The sequence below is a fragment of the Nymphalis io genome, chromosome 3 (genome assembly GCF_905147045.1).
Source record: "Nymphalis io chromosome 3, ilAglIoxx1.1, whole genome shotgun sequence".
Taxonomy (NCBI): Eukaryota; Metazoa; Arthropoda; class Insecta; order Lepidoptera; family Nymphalidae; genus Nymphalis; species Nymphalis io.
In genome coordinates, this window is record NC_065890.1 from 3158662 (window position 1) to 3173421 (window position 14760).

Below are 14760 nucleotides of genomic sequence, written 5' to 3' on the forward strand. Positions count from 1 at the left end.
TTAAGAATTATGATAACTTACAATTAAATAGTGATGTAATATTAGGACTGTCAACTAAGAATGGCATTGGCCATTCAGTGAAAAAGAAAAAAATAAAAAGAAGAATGACAGGACTCTTGATGAAAGAAAAAGAAGAGCACTTTTTCAGGGGATCTTGGAAGGACGAGGAAAAAAGACCGACGCTAGCAGAGAAGATTCCTATTCTGCACGTGGAAGTCAGGAAGAGTTGACAGTTGCGGTAGCTCGTTCGAGTAATATTAAACAATTTAAGTATTTATTAATATGTTTACTTTGGTGATATTTCATTATTTATATAAAGTTAATACGTAAATTGATTATTACGTAATGGAAGAAAGGAATTAATAGCTTACTATACATTCATTAATATTTAATTTCAATATATATTGTTAAGGCTCAGTATTAGACATATGGGTTATTTGAGGTTAATAAGTAAAAACTTAATTTATACTAAATTTATTTTATTATTATTTTATGGTTAAATACTTTGAAAAGGCTTGATCAATTTAGTTTATGTGTAAAGAAAGAAAATAAAAATAATTTGTACCAATTAATATAATTGTTTAGTTAATGAACCTTTCATATTCCTAATGCATGTTTAACAGTAATTGTATATAAATGTTACAATTGATAATTTGTGAAATCGTTTGTATTTTAAAATATTTAACTCAATACTGCTTAGTTCAGTCTTCAAACGCAAGAATCAACAAATCTAATTAACATCTTAATGCAATGTCGAAGCAAACTTCCAACGTTCATAATATAAAAAGCTCTGAGATCCTATTTTATAAATTCTATTTTATATTTCAATCGCATTCCTTTAACTACGTTACAGTATTTTCTTTTGAATAATCTGTTTTGAATTCCGTCAAGGAGAGGCACATAAATCAAATTTTTATTTATTATTTACGCGTCTGCATTTATATTCGTCTTGACTTTTAATGTAAATATAGATTTATGACTAGACATGAGAATGAGTGATCCATTCGAATATTCATTGAGACATTCGAATTTCAAAGTAAAAAAAAATATATAGAATGCTCACATATAAAACTTTTTTTATACAAACCTCAATTGAGTTATTTTCGACATTTATTTAAAAACAAATGTTTTTTTTTTTAATATTAATTTTTATACAATTACATAATCAATTAATTATTACATTAATTCGAGGAAAACATTCATGAAATTACAGTTCTTAAAAATTTTTTTCTTTTTTGTTTTCAAAAAATGTTTTACAATTTGGTTAGTAGCCACCAAAAAAAAAAAAAAGAAAATTGGTTGACAAGAACAGAGAAAAAAACTACTTAGTTGTGTTCGTCTATTTATATATACCTAGATTTTGTTAAACACCGCTTAACAAGTTATTCCCAACTATGAAAAATTAATGTTGATGATATCCTCGCAGCCGATTTCGAGGAGGTCATTCTCAAGGGAAACTAACCAACTGTTCAGCTCATATTGATACACAAGTATGGCCGGAGACACACATTTAACTTTTCTAACCTGACGCTGTCTTGCTCTGAATAAAAAAAATAGCAAACTAATGTCAGTTACCTGTTCAATGATGATTTCAAAAAAAAAACAAAATTATGTGAAATATCCATCCTAACGACAAATGTGAAATTTATTTGAAATATTATTAAATACTTTTAAATAAAATATGTTTATAAACTAATAACAATACCGCTAGTGGGTTCATCATTTTTATTTCGATTCGTATTCTCATATAACAATAATAATAATATCCTGGGACATTATTCACGCACAATTTGATCCCAAACTAAGCAAAGCTTGTAATATGGAAACCAGACAACTGATATACTACATATACTACTTTTCTTTTGTAAATACATACTTATATAGATAATTAAACGCAGACTCAGGACAAACAGACATGTTCATACACACAAATGTCTGTCCTGGGTGGAAATCAAACCCGCAACTTTCGGTGTGAAAGGCAAGTGTCTACCAACCACGCCAACCGGCCCGTTCGTTCCAATCATATAGAATGGAACTGTTTAAAAAAAAGATTTAAAAAAATAGTATCCTATATAATATTATTACAAAATCTAAAAAATTAAAAATGATCTTTAAATCGGTAGGGTTCATTCATGTACGAAATAGAATCACGTGTAATCTATTTATGATTGGTTGAACTATTGATGGATACATATGTAACTTCACGAAATATTTTCTTTCTCTGTCACTTTAGTTAATTATTGTATATATTTTCTTGAAAATCATCGAATATTATTTTTATTTTATATATAATTGGTAGATAGAATGGTGACCTATTCGCCAGGCTATATACCTGCCGAGGTATCGCCAATGCGCCTTCAACCTTAGGAACTAAACTGTGACCTTTGTGCTACAGGCACACTTAAAATTAAACTGGTTCACTTATGTTAACGCCGAACACAACAATAATAAGTATTGCTGTTTAGTGATAGAATAAGCGATGAATGGATGATACCTACCCACCTACCCTCTTACCCATCTACCCTCTGTTACGACCTTGTCTTATTAGCTTAGTCACACAAACTGCACAACACTTTATTTTTCTCTATTACACTTTACTTCGAGGATGTTAGGTTTTGAATTATAATTAAAGGCAATTAGTAATTTTGTATTACAATTATTTATTTGCCACCACTCCTTTCTTGCTCGGTATCTAGCAAACGAATGGCTGGTTTTCCGACTTTTATTTTTTCCGACAAAATAAAACTCATATTATTAATCAAAATAAATATTTTAGTCTAAACGGAAATAATCAATTGAGTTACTAAAATATTTGAAAGAGTTTTGTGATTTATTAAAATATTGTATATTTTCGCTTTATATATATATTTTTTATATGCCCCGGGATGGCAAATGACTCTACTCCACCTGATGGTAAGTGGTAGTAGAGTCCAAACGCGACGACGGCCAGTACAGACGGGAAAAACGTTCTGCACTAGCCGCCTTCGCCTTGCAGGCCCGCAAGATGACTCTTCACGCCTCGTTTGAAGGAACCCGGGTTGTAAGAGGAGGGGAACACGTGAGCTGGTAAGGAATTCCATTTTTTGGTAGTGCGACAAAGAAAGGAGTTGCCAAATTTCTTTGTGCGCGATGGAATTGATGTCCCAGCTAGGCGGTGACATCGAGAACCAGCTCGCGTGGACTTAAGACTTAAATTATTATTATTTTTTATAAAAACAATGAAATATCTAAAGTCGGTAACACCTTGCATTGGCTTGCATAAAGGCCAATTTATTACCACTTCTTTTTATTTATCATTATCATTTTTATCAGATTTAAACTTTATAAAATTATTAACCGACAAAAACATAATTTATATAGACGAACAACCTTTGGTTTGTTTATTTCAAATGAATAATAACTTAATATTCAGAATTCGTGATACAAGATTCACTTAAAATTAAGACCTTTACGAGAAATTTTCAATAAAGAGCGAGATTGTCAAGTCTGCTAATTTTTTCCAGATAATGAAATTTTTCTGTTGAACTTTCAACTTTGTAATTCTCGATGAGAAGTTTCCGATCGTCTTTTATTTCCTTTAATCCAAGACTTTATTTCTTTGTAATACTATGAATCTTTTGAATCTAAATTAAACACTTTAAAAGAATCGGAGTATTTTATTCGTATTCAACGTAGATTCTTCATTTTGAGTGCCTCTTGTTGACAAAAAAAACGGAATTGTTAAAGACAAGAAAACAGTTAAAAATTGAAACGACTTTCATATTATTTACTATCTAGCGATATTAATATATTGGTTTCAGATTAAAGTTTTTATATGTTAAAATATATATGCTTTTGAGAGCCTTCTTAACGTAGCGTTTTCACATTTGCTTTACTGGAGCGAAGTGGGTCTTCGCATTTTATCTATAATATTTATCTTTTTTTCAAACTTTTGATTTATAGGTTAATAATTACATTATAAGGCTTTTTAGTAATTTAAATTCAGTTATTTATTTTGTTATTTAAGTTAAAGATGTTTTTGTTTGCTTTACGTCAATTAGAGATTTTTTTTATTTGAATGTTAAGTTAGCCAATAATTGATGTATATGTTACAATATTTTTATTTTAACCAATAAGACTGGATGAATGGACCGGCCGTTGTGTTTGTTAAGTATGAGTTTTTATGATTGAATGATTTTTTTTAAGATTTTTGTACCATAATGGTTTGTTCAATTTGAATAATTATGAGTTTATTAAGTACTAGTTTCCGTCGTCGTGACAGGGAGTTGTCTTCGTTTTAATCTAAGGAGAAAAATAATTAAACAATATGGAATCGATACAAACGGTTCATCAATTCTTATTATAATTTCCGCAAACATTGTAAGCTTATGAATCTGTTACAGACGATTAAAACAACGGCGTAATAAAAAAACACCCTCTTTTCGTGACTTTACAAACTTGATGCATAATTTTAATTAAGAACTTTTTAAAGTTTTTTTTTTATAATCATAAAAGTATCAGTATTAAAATATTTTTTCTTAATAATATATATTCATGATGTCAATTATTCTATCCAGTCAATCAAAACAGTGGCACAGATGTAATGAGAACAAAAATCTTCGTTCAACTAATCAAAGGATTTAGTTGCGGCCGTATCTCGTCAACCTGTCAATTGGTTGATCGATTACTCTCCCCATATGCCTGTGCAGCCTTTGATAACGAAACTCAATGAGGATTTAGGCTTATTACTCTAATTACCAAACCGTTTTGATTGAAGTAATGCACATATATAAATAATCCTAATGCCTTTAATTTACGGAATGTTTTCGTACGACTTAATTCGTTTTTTGTTTATTCCTGTGTGCCTAGTGCAAGTTTTTTTAACTTATTCGATAGCGTTTATATCTAAGCGAAAAACCATTCATCACGAGATCGCCAAAATTATTCACCCGATTAACTTGAAATTTGTCACATTTGGAGTAACTGTTACCGACGTAGACCTCACTAAGAACGGATTTTACGCAAATCCTATCCAAAATACAATTTTCTTTTTATCAACCCATGCGAAGCCGGGAAGATTAACTAGTAAGCGATAAAATTTATACAATAATTTTATTGGTTATTTTTTCCTACTATTGAACCTCTAGTTAAAAGCATGTGCTAGATGTGGATATCAGGTAATAATTATTAAATATAAATTCTATTTGGTAAGCAATATATTTTTAAATAATAACGAAAATGAAACATGTTACATAGTAATTGAAATTAAACAAAGTTTGAAGGCTGTGCGACTTCTGAAGTGTTGTTACATTGTGCGAACCGCTCGTTGTTATTAGACGGAAGTTGCTACCATTATATAAAATGGAATGGATATGGAACCTTATCTAAGAAATGCAAGTAATGTAAGTAATGTACGCGTATTATTTCAACGTCAAAGTAAAAGAAGAATGTGAAATATATTCCTATTATTATTTAGTACCTAGGTGACCGAGCTTGGCTCTGGTTTAATTTTTTTTTTTTTTTTTGTAGATAATTGCGTTTTTTCAGTCAAGGCCAGTAATCTTAAAACTCAAAACCTTATCTAAATACAAAATTGAAGGCAAATTGTTAGAACCGTTTCCGAGATACACAGTATATATATATAACAATTGCTTATTTAATACTATAAGATTTTATTTTAAAATTACGTTTCAATTTGAATTTAGATGTTACGTAATGTGTTTGTTTATAATGAAGTTCGCAAATGAATCTGCCATTTGCTTTTTTTATTTTTCCAAGCTAACAAATTTTATAACAAATAAAGAAGCAAATAATAGTTTAGTAAATTAAAGTAAATTTGGAAAAAAAAAGTAATACTTGAATGAAAAAATTTCCGTGATAAAGATAAATTATAAAACATACCAACCACATTTTTTGTTATAAAATAATGTAGTGTATATTATTTTTTTAATAAAAACACTTTTTGTTTTTATAAAAATATCTGGAATTATGACGTCATCAGAAATCAAAGATGGCGGACTATGCAGTCTTTTGTTCGACGTGTTCTGTTTCATAGTTTCACATTTAGTTTGTTTTATTTGTGCAAGAAGTTGGCAAAACAATAGCTTACGGAACAGTTTTTAATCAGCCTTCGAATCTATAAGTGGCCCTTGTAGCGACAGCAAATTAATGCTCAGTCTTACTTTAAGATTTAGTAAAGCAAAGTTTCAATACAAAATATAATCGTGTGGATTTTGGCCATTTTTTCTTAATTTATGCACTAGAAACATTTTCTATAATAAAATAAACCCATGTTTGAGTTTTATGAAACCCCATTCTCATCAAAATTCCGTCTGATACGTGCACGACTAGACATAATATTTAAAACATTTTATTTCGTGTGTATTTTATTTCATATGCTTTTAAATTGAAAATAATATTGACTAATATTCCTTATTTGAGAATATTTATAAGAGAAGTTTTGTTTTTATTTTATTTTTAAAATGCGTAAAGGATTACTTTTATCTAGCATTTACTTTTGTATCGTACACGTAATTTCGGGTATATTTTTATGTATCTGTGATGTCTTTGCATATATTTTTTCCATATTAGAAATCTATCCTGTTCTTTCTATCGATAACTGATAGAAAATGAATATGGAATATTTAAAAAATCGTAACTTAGACTTTGAATGAATGAGCTTTTTTACTTATATTCTTAATTGTACATTACATCTTAGCTAATATTATAAATGCAAAAGTGAGTTCGTTTGTTTCGCTTTCGTGTCTTAACTACTTAATCGGTCATCATGAAATCTTGCATGATACACGTTATAAGAAGTATAGAAAACTACATACTACAAACACCTGATTCCTTCACACGCAGACGAAGCCGCGTTAGTCAGTCATCAGTTATATACCCAAATATTTTATTATAATACAAACGCCAAACGAATGTAAAAATTACACAACGGCCACACATAATAATATCGATATGAACCTTTACTCGCTGACGGTTTTGTCAACTTTGTTTGATATTATAATTCATATTCCCATAAAAATATACTCATTATGAAACAAGTAAACAACAGATTGATACCGCAAGTACCATCGATAATGTATGATATAAATTGTCTATAAATATGTTCATGTAAATTTCAACCTTACTGCGTATAATATAAAGTTAGATATTGTTTGATAACTAATGAGCGTAGATAGTAAACAAACCGGATGACCTCTTGACAAGATGGGCGCTATATTTTAGCGAAATTACAGCTCATTTTCGTAGATTAGCTCGATTTTTTATAGCCTAAAATGTTGATATTTCAGGGAAAGAAATTTTAATTAAAATTCAAATGAATCATTATTGCATAGATGGTGCAACGGGTGATTTACCGTTTCCCATAATTAGATTAATAAAAAACAGGGACTGCCGATAGTCGTGAAAACTTGAAACTGTTAAATATATTTGTCTAATTTCCATTTCAATTAGCACTTCAAGTAATAATTCAATCTATAATATACAATATTTTCATTCATCAAAATACATAGTATTTCCACTAAAAAAAATTTTATGTAAAAAGTCTAAGCCACATTTTTACCGCTAAAAGTCTACCAAGACATATCCCTTATGCCTGTAATTATACTGACTCGTAGTAAAACGTGTCAAGCCTCGTTTCACAATGAAAAATGGAACAAAGAAAAGAACAATTAAAAAGTAAAGTAAAATTAACAGCCTATCAATATTTTGGGCTAAGGCTCCTCTCTGTTTGAGCTGAAGGTTAGGAGCTGATTCCACCACGCTGTTCCAATGCGAATTGGTATACACATGTGATAGATTTGCATCTGACACATTCCAGTCTCCTCGCGATATTTTCCTTGAACGGCTAGAATGATAATAATTATTTATACTTTATTAATGTTAAGCGTTAGAGTAATTTATAAGTTGTTATATGCTTGAAAATATGGATTTGTTCAGTTATGGAACTTTAATGCGTTGTTGCTGAGTATACTTAAAAACATTTTTTGTTAAAGTTCGCGTTTTATGAATTATTAAAACGTTTATTAAAAAAAGTAAAAACTCTTAAACGAACATTAACACATTTTAGAACATTACATAAGTATGAAATTGATCCACAAATATATTACAAAAGTGAAAGTATAAAATTATAGACAATGTCGCCATGACAAAAGACATCTACTGTCTAAACCTTATATATTATTTGCCTAAATTGGGGGATATGAGCGTACTTATAAACATTGATTTCTATTTTTCTATCTTTATTGTATTGACATTTGAAAGAAGAAGAAACAACATTATTTAACTAATCACTCGATAAACAACATTTTTAAAAAAGGCCGTTTGTATCCTATAGAATATCACAAAGCCAATGTCTGCAACCATGATTTGTCCCAAAACCGTGTATCAACATCCAAGTTGGGTTCCAAAACCAAACATTAAATTTCAATGGGGCGGCTTTATTTAAGGCATAATTATTTATTCCTAAGCTTAATCCTATTTTATACGAACAAAACTGGTCACGTAAAATATGTTTTAATAAAATTCGAAGCTAAATTGAAGACTTTCTTTATAGCCGTTCTTTGAGATAAAATAAACAAAAATATCAGGTTTGCCAACGTTTAAGGCTTTAAGTCTAGGCATTGTTGACGGGTCTTTGCGGACTTAACCTCATTATAGCTCTCTATTAATTTTCGTGCTGTCATGGTCAGGTTTATCTTAATAATTCTTCATTTTCAGGTAAATTCGTATGTATCTTAGACTAAATTATACGTTATTTATTATATTTACTATGTTAACGAGCCAATTGGCGTGGCTGATAGATATTTGACTTTCACGCCGCTAGTCGTGGGTTCGATACCCACCCAGTACAGACATTTGTGTGTATAAACATGTCTGTTTGTCCTGAGTCTGGGTGTAATTATCTATATAAGTATGTATTTACAAAAAAAAAGTATTATATGTAGTATATCAGTTGTCTGGTTTCCGTAGTACGAGCTCTACTTTGTTTGGGATCAGATGGTCTTGTGTGAGTAATGTCCCAGGATATTATTTATTTATTTATTTGTGTAAAATGAATCGTATATAATTTTTAATCTATGTAAATAGAAATGCATGTTTGTATGTTTGTCTATGCGTTTCTAAACGATTGATCTGATTGTGATAAAAATTTGGTGGTTGCCAGCTTGGAAAATACAAGATTTTTTTTCTTTATATTATACTTACTGTTGTATGTATATATATAACAATAATACTAATTAGTGTAGGATCAGTGAGCAGCGAACTACATGGCACAAGGGTAATAACTTCTTAGTTCCCAAGGATGGTTGCGGTTGGATGTAAGGTATGGTTAATATTTATAGTGCCAATGTGTATGGCCAGTGGTGACCACTTACTATCGGGTGGCCCATATGCCAGTATGCTTGATTATACTTTTAAATAACACAATACTATATTTATATTTAGATCCCGACCCGAACCGGATAAAAGTTATATTGCGTAAAACTTTTCTCTATAAATAGACTATCGAAACAAAGAAAAAGATCAGTCTGATAGTTTCAAGAACTAACGCGACTATGTACGGACCCTTCAGTTGTATATATACATATGTATGAATCAGCGTATCAGTATAGATATTACGTAAATAGAGACATTAGGTAAATCTATCTTATATTGTAATTCAATCGTAATTAAAATTAACGGCGATCCATCGATGACGTCCAACGATATATGGCTGTCCGTTTGAAGTTCCGCCAGATTGACATAACAAGAAAAAATATGCTATCACTCTCGTCTCAAATTTAATAGTCTAAATCAATGACGGTGCCACAGTCTCGCCGTCATATATATTATATTCTTAACAATCTTCGACCTAATGTATATCAGTTTCTTGTGCCATTATGCCAAATATATTCCATATTAAAAAAAAAGAAAAGTGCCTGATCGCACCTCATAGAAGAAGAATATCACTTTTGGTGCGAAGCTTGTGTGCTTCGAACATACAATTGCCTATACATACCTGAATTGTCATTTTTGGTTGGTTTTGTTAGCATTTAAAGTAATTGTTTTGTTCGTTATTTGTGTATTTCTTATTATAAAGTCAAATACTTATTTATGTATTATTTTTAAAGAGTAATTTTTACTTCTGGTTTGTAAGAATATTATATATCGTAAATGTAGTTTTTTTAGATATATTTTACGAGTAATGTTCACTTATAAAGTTTGTTCGTTAGTCGGTTCTTCAAAAATGTTATAGAACTTCATAAAATATTAAGCCATCATTCGAGAAATTCCCTATCATTAAATACGGTAACAATGCTTATCCCTATTCATTATAACTGTACAGTTGCCAACAAAAGTTTGTCGCGGAGTCGACGAAGTTAGTTTCAGAATAATGGTTAGATCCCGTAAGTTACGAAACTATTATTTACATCTCTTATTGTTAAAATGTTTATTTTACAGTTGAAAGAAAAACGGCGAGAATTTTAAAATATGTAAGATGTACTTATTTATATTTTAAATGCGAAAATTAGTTTGTTTATTATGCTTTCACGTCTATACTATCAAGCAAACCACCCCCCTTCCCTCACACGCGGGGGGCGAAAATTAGTTATTCCGGTATAAAGCGACCCGCTGTTAATCCAGCACACCCTATAATCTGATATGCCTATAACAGTACACACAAAGCACATTAATTGTCGGTTGGCGTGGTTGGTAGATACTTGCCTTTCACGCCGAAGGTTGTGGGTTCGATTCCCACCCAGGACAGACATTTGTGTGCATGAACATGTCTGTTTGTCCTGAGTCTGGGTGTAATTATTTATATAAGTATGTATTTCCAAAAAAAAAGTAGTATATGTAGTATATCAGTTGTCTGGTTTCCATAGCACAAGCTTTGTACAAACTTAATTTGGGATCAGATATCCGTGTGTGAAAAATGTCCCGGGATATTATTGTGGCATATCTTCATTAATATTTATTTAAACCATTTTATGACTTGTTCGCAGCATAGTCGCTATGTAATTTGTCGGATTACAAGGGCTCGTTGACGGTAGTCTATAATCCGGAAAAAATCGAACATCCGACACCGCCTTGTCAAATCTCAATACTCAAAAATCATACTTTAAAAAATCATAATGGTCCAGTTGACAAAACGTGTGAACATCATGTTTATCTATATGTATCAATGCACATTTAAATTGAGAACGAAGACACGTCTAAAATATATTATTATTTTTTAGAGAAACAAACAGTATAAAATTACAAAATAAATAATATAATTCATAAACCAATCGAGTTTCCACAGATAATTAGTACAGAAAAAAAGTATAGAACAGACTGACGTAAATCGTCAGTCAAGATGTCAGATGTTGGTATTACAATAAAAATTGTAAAACTTCTTTTTTTTATATCCTGGGACATTATTCACACACGGCCATCTGATCCCAAACTAAGCAGAGCTTATTCTATGGAAACCAGACAACCGATATACTACATATACTACCTTTCCTTTGCAAATACATACTTATATAGATAATCACACCCAGACTCAGGACAAACAGACATGTTCATGCACACAAATGCCTGTCCTGGGTGGGAATCGAACCCACAACCTTCGGCGTGAAAGGCAAGTCTACCAACCACGCCAACCGGCCCGTCATTCAATTAGACTTCAATTAGACAATACTACAATAAGTAAGCAAAACGAACCGTTTTCAATCAAAGTCAATCCAGTGCTGTAAATGTCCATGAGTCACTTTTTATAGTTATAACGATATTGCAATGTCGAGGCAACGTATGTGGAACATGGAAACAAAAGAATACTGCATGCGTCCAGACCCACGGGATGAATCAAATAGCACAACGAAAGTGACACAGACGGTTAAACTTCGACATACTTTAGTAAGAAACTATCGGTTACGTTCCCACGAATGAATGAAATTTATATCAAGAACTTTATATGAAGCTCCCATTCATATGTAAGGTTCACCTGCTGCCCTATTTCGTAGTACTACTTAACATTAGCTTTTTACAAGAGGACTTGTAGTTAATCCTCATCCAGTCTGGAAGTGGATTAACTACAAGTCCTGTATTTGAAAAAATAAACCCCACAACCTAACGTAATAACTCCTCACCTTCAAAGTGGATAATCCACAAGATTGCTTCCCTTAATCTCCCGCCAATGACTTGTTCAGGCACGTCTTTAGTATTCCAAGTTGATTCGATTGGGATTACGAACGCGGGAGAAAATTGATTTATAAACCTACGTGTTTTTGAATGAGGGATTCGTCCCGGTATTACCAATGATGTAATATGTAATAATGCGTACTTTAGTACTCAAGTAATCGTAGCATTTATATAACAAATACAGTAATCAAAAATGTCCCAATTGTGGGCTAATGACTTCGTCTGAGGATAAGGTTTGAAGCTTATTCCACGCATATGCAAATGGTGCTGGGTTTACCCATCATCTTCGTTTAAGATTCAGTGCTCTAGCTACTGGACCATTTCGGCTTATTTAAGTAGAAATTAAGAAAAATATCAAGCTTTGTATAATATGCATGCATGTAGAAACAGATATATGTTTCTATATGCATGCATATTATACAAAGCGGTATCTTTAAACAGTCACATTAATATTAATGTGACTGTTTAAAGATACCGATTCTAAAAAAAGCTTTTGTGACTTGAAAATAAATTAATATGAATAATTATACATGAGACCTCTTAGCGTTTACTAACTCCAGACAAATTATACCAAATAAATATTTAATTCGACATAATCGAAAAGCACGGTATCTACAACAGATACGCCAGTCTTGACCTGTTTATTGTAAATATTTAATCATGATTTCACAAAACTTCAAAATAGTACAGTTAGGAAAAAAAATGCTTAATTCTCACAGTCTTTTTGATTTCAAATGATCAAAACAGTAAAACAAAAGCTAGATACGTGTACAGTCATCGAAAAAAAGGAATACGCTGAGTGATAATGTTTCATATTACCAATGATATTCCACCACTCCTTTTGAAATACTATCGGTATTGATAGTATTAGTATAAATTTTTAGCGTACAGCCTGTGTTTCAGCCTTCCAATTAAGCATGCAGATCGTAAGCCATTGCGTTATTAGCTTTTCATATCAATAAATATATCATACTTATCGACTAGATCATGGATATTTAAGTGAATTGTTAAGCTCAACGCTACGACCAACGCGTATATAATTTAGAATAACCTGATATTTATTTAAGTTAATTTGATTATAAATTTTGTTTCAATGTTATTTAATTTCGTACTATTATTTTTACAACATTATAATGATTTAACTTTTGTATAAATAGCGATGTATTTACAATGAACGATCTTAATTATTGTCGAACTCGAACAATGGTCACTCTGCCTGTTTAATAAATATTTTTTATAACAACACAACACTTCTTTCGCTATCCTGGCTTACCTTCTGTTTCATCATATAACACGTAGGTACTTTATTTAATGGTGAATGCTTCAATAAATATTTAGAATATATATCCACCAACCTGTACTATCAGATTAAAATTCTACCAGTTTCTCCAGTCTGCACAGCGTGGTGGAGAGATACTCACCTCGTAGTAAGACTTTGTGCAAGCACGTCTGGGTAGGTTATCACCCGCTCATCACTTATTCTACCCTTAAGCAATCCTATTTAATTCCGGTTCCGGTGCTGGTGTTTCAATTTGAAGGATAAGTGAGCCAGTAGTATAAGCACATGGACATAACTTCTTAGTTCCCAAGGCGGGGGCTTTTTGTCGATGTGAGGGATGCTTAATATTTCAGCGCCAATATCTATAAACGGTGGTAATCACGTTACCATACGCTGGCCTATTTGTCAGTCTGCATACGTTTTAGAAATAAAAGAATAGAAGAAGAGATAAACGCAGCCTTTGAAAAAATAACTACTCCTATAGACATGATTTTCATCTAATTAGCGTGGAACTACAAAAAATACTCCAAAGTGAATACCAGAGCACGTCGAGACTGGTACCACTAATTAAAGATTAACCGCTTCAAAGACTACCGTAGAAGTGAACGTTCGGGCGACGAAACTACGATCTAATTGCCGGCTAGTCTTTAGTTTGTAGTTGTTCAACCGAGTTCCTTTCAAGTCTGGCGAGACTCAACTGCAGTTTTCCGAATAAATACTCGTATTCGTATAGAGTAGTGCGTTTTACGCTTTTTGAATTTCAATGTTGCTTATTCAGTTTTGAGAGCCGAACTGGTCTAGTCGATGGAACACGTCGATTTTGAACGATGGCATGTTTTAATAAAACTTCATATCTTACTGTGTTGGATAATATCCAAGTTAACTTATGCTTTATTCACCGGTGGTAGGACTTTGTGCAAGCCCGTCTGGGTGGGTACCATGAATTTATCCGATATTCTACCGCAAAACAGCAGTAATTGTTGTTGTTGTGTTCCGGTTTGAAGTGGAACAGGCACAAGGGACATAACATCTTAGTTCCCAAGATTCCCAAGCATTGGCGATGTAAGTTAACATTTCTTACAATGCCAATTTCTATAGACGTTGGTGACCACTTACATCAAGTGGCCCGTATGCTCGTTCGCCAACCTATACTATAGAAAAAAAGGCTGTCACTACTTTAAGACCACCTTGGCCATAGGGCAATTATGCAACTGCTTTTAAATCATTATATTTATGAAGTGATCACTGGTACTGAATTTAGATTATCTATTATAAATCTAATATATATAAATCTAAAAAATAGGTATAATTAAATTTAT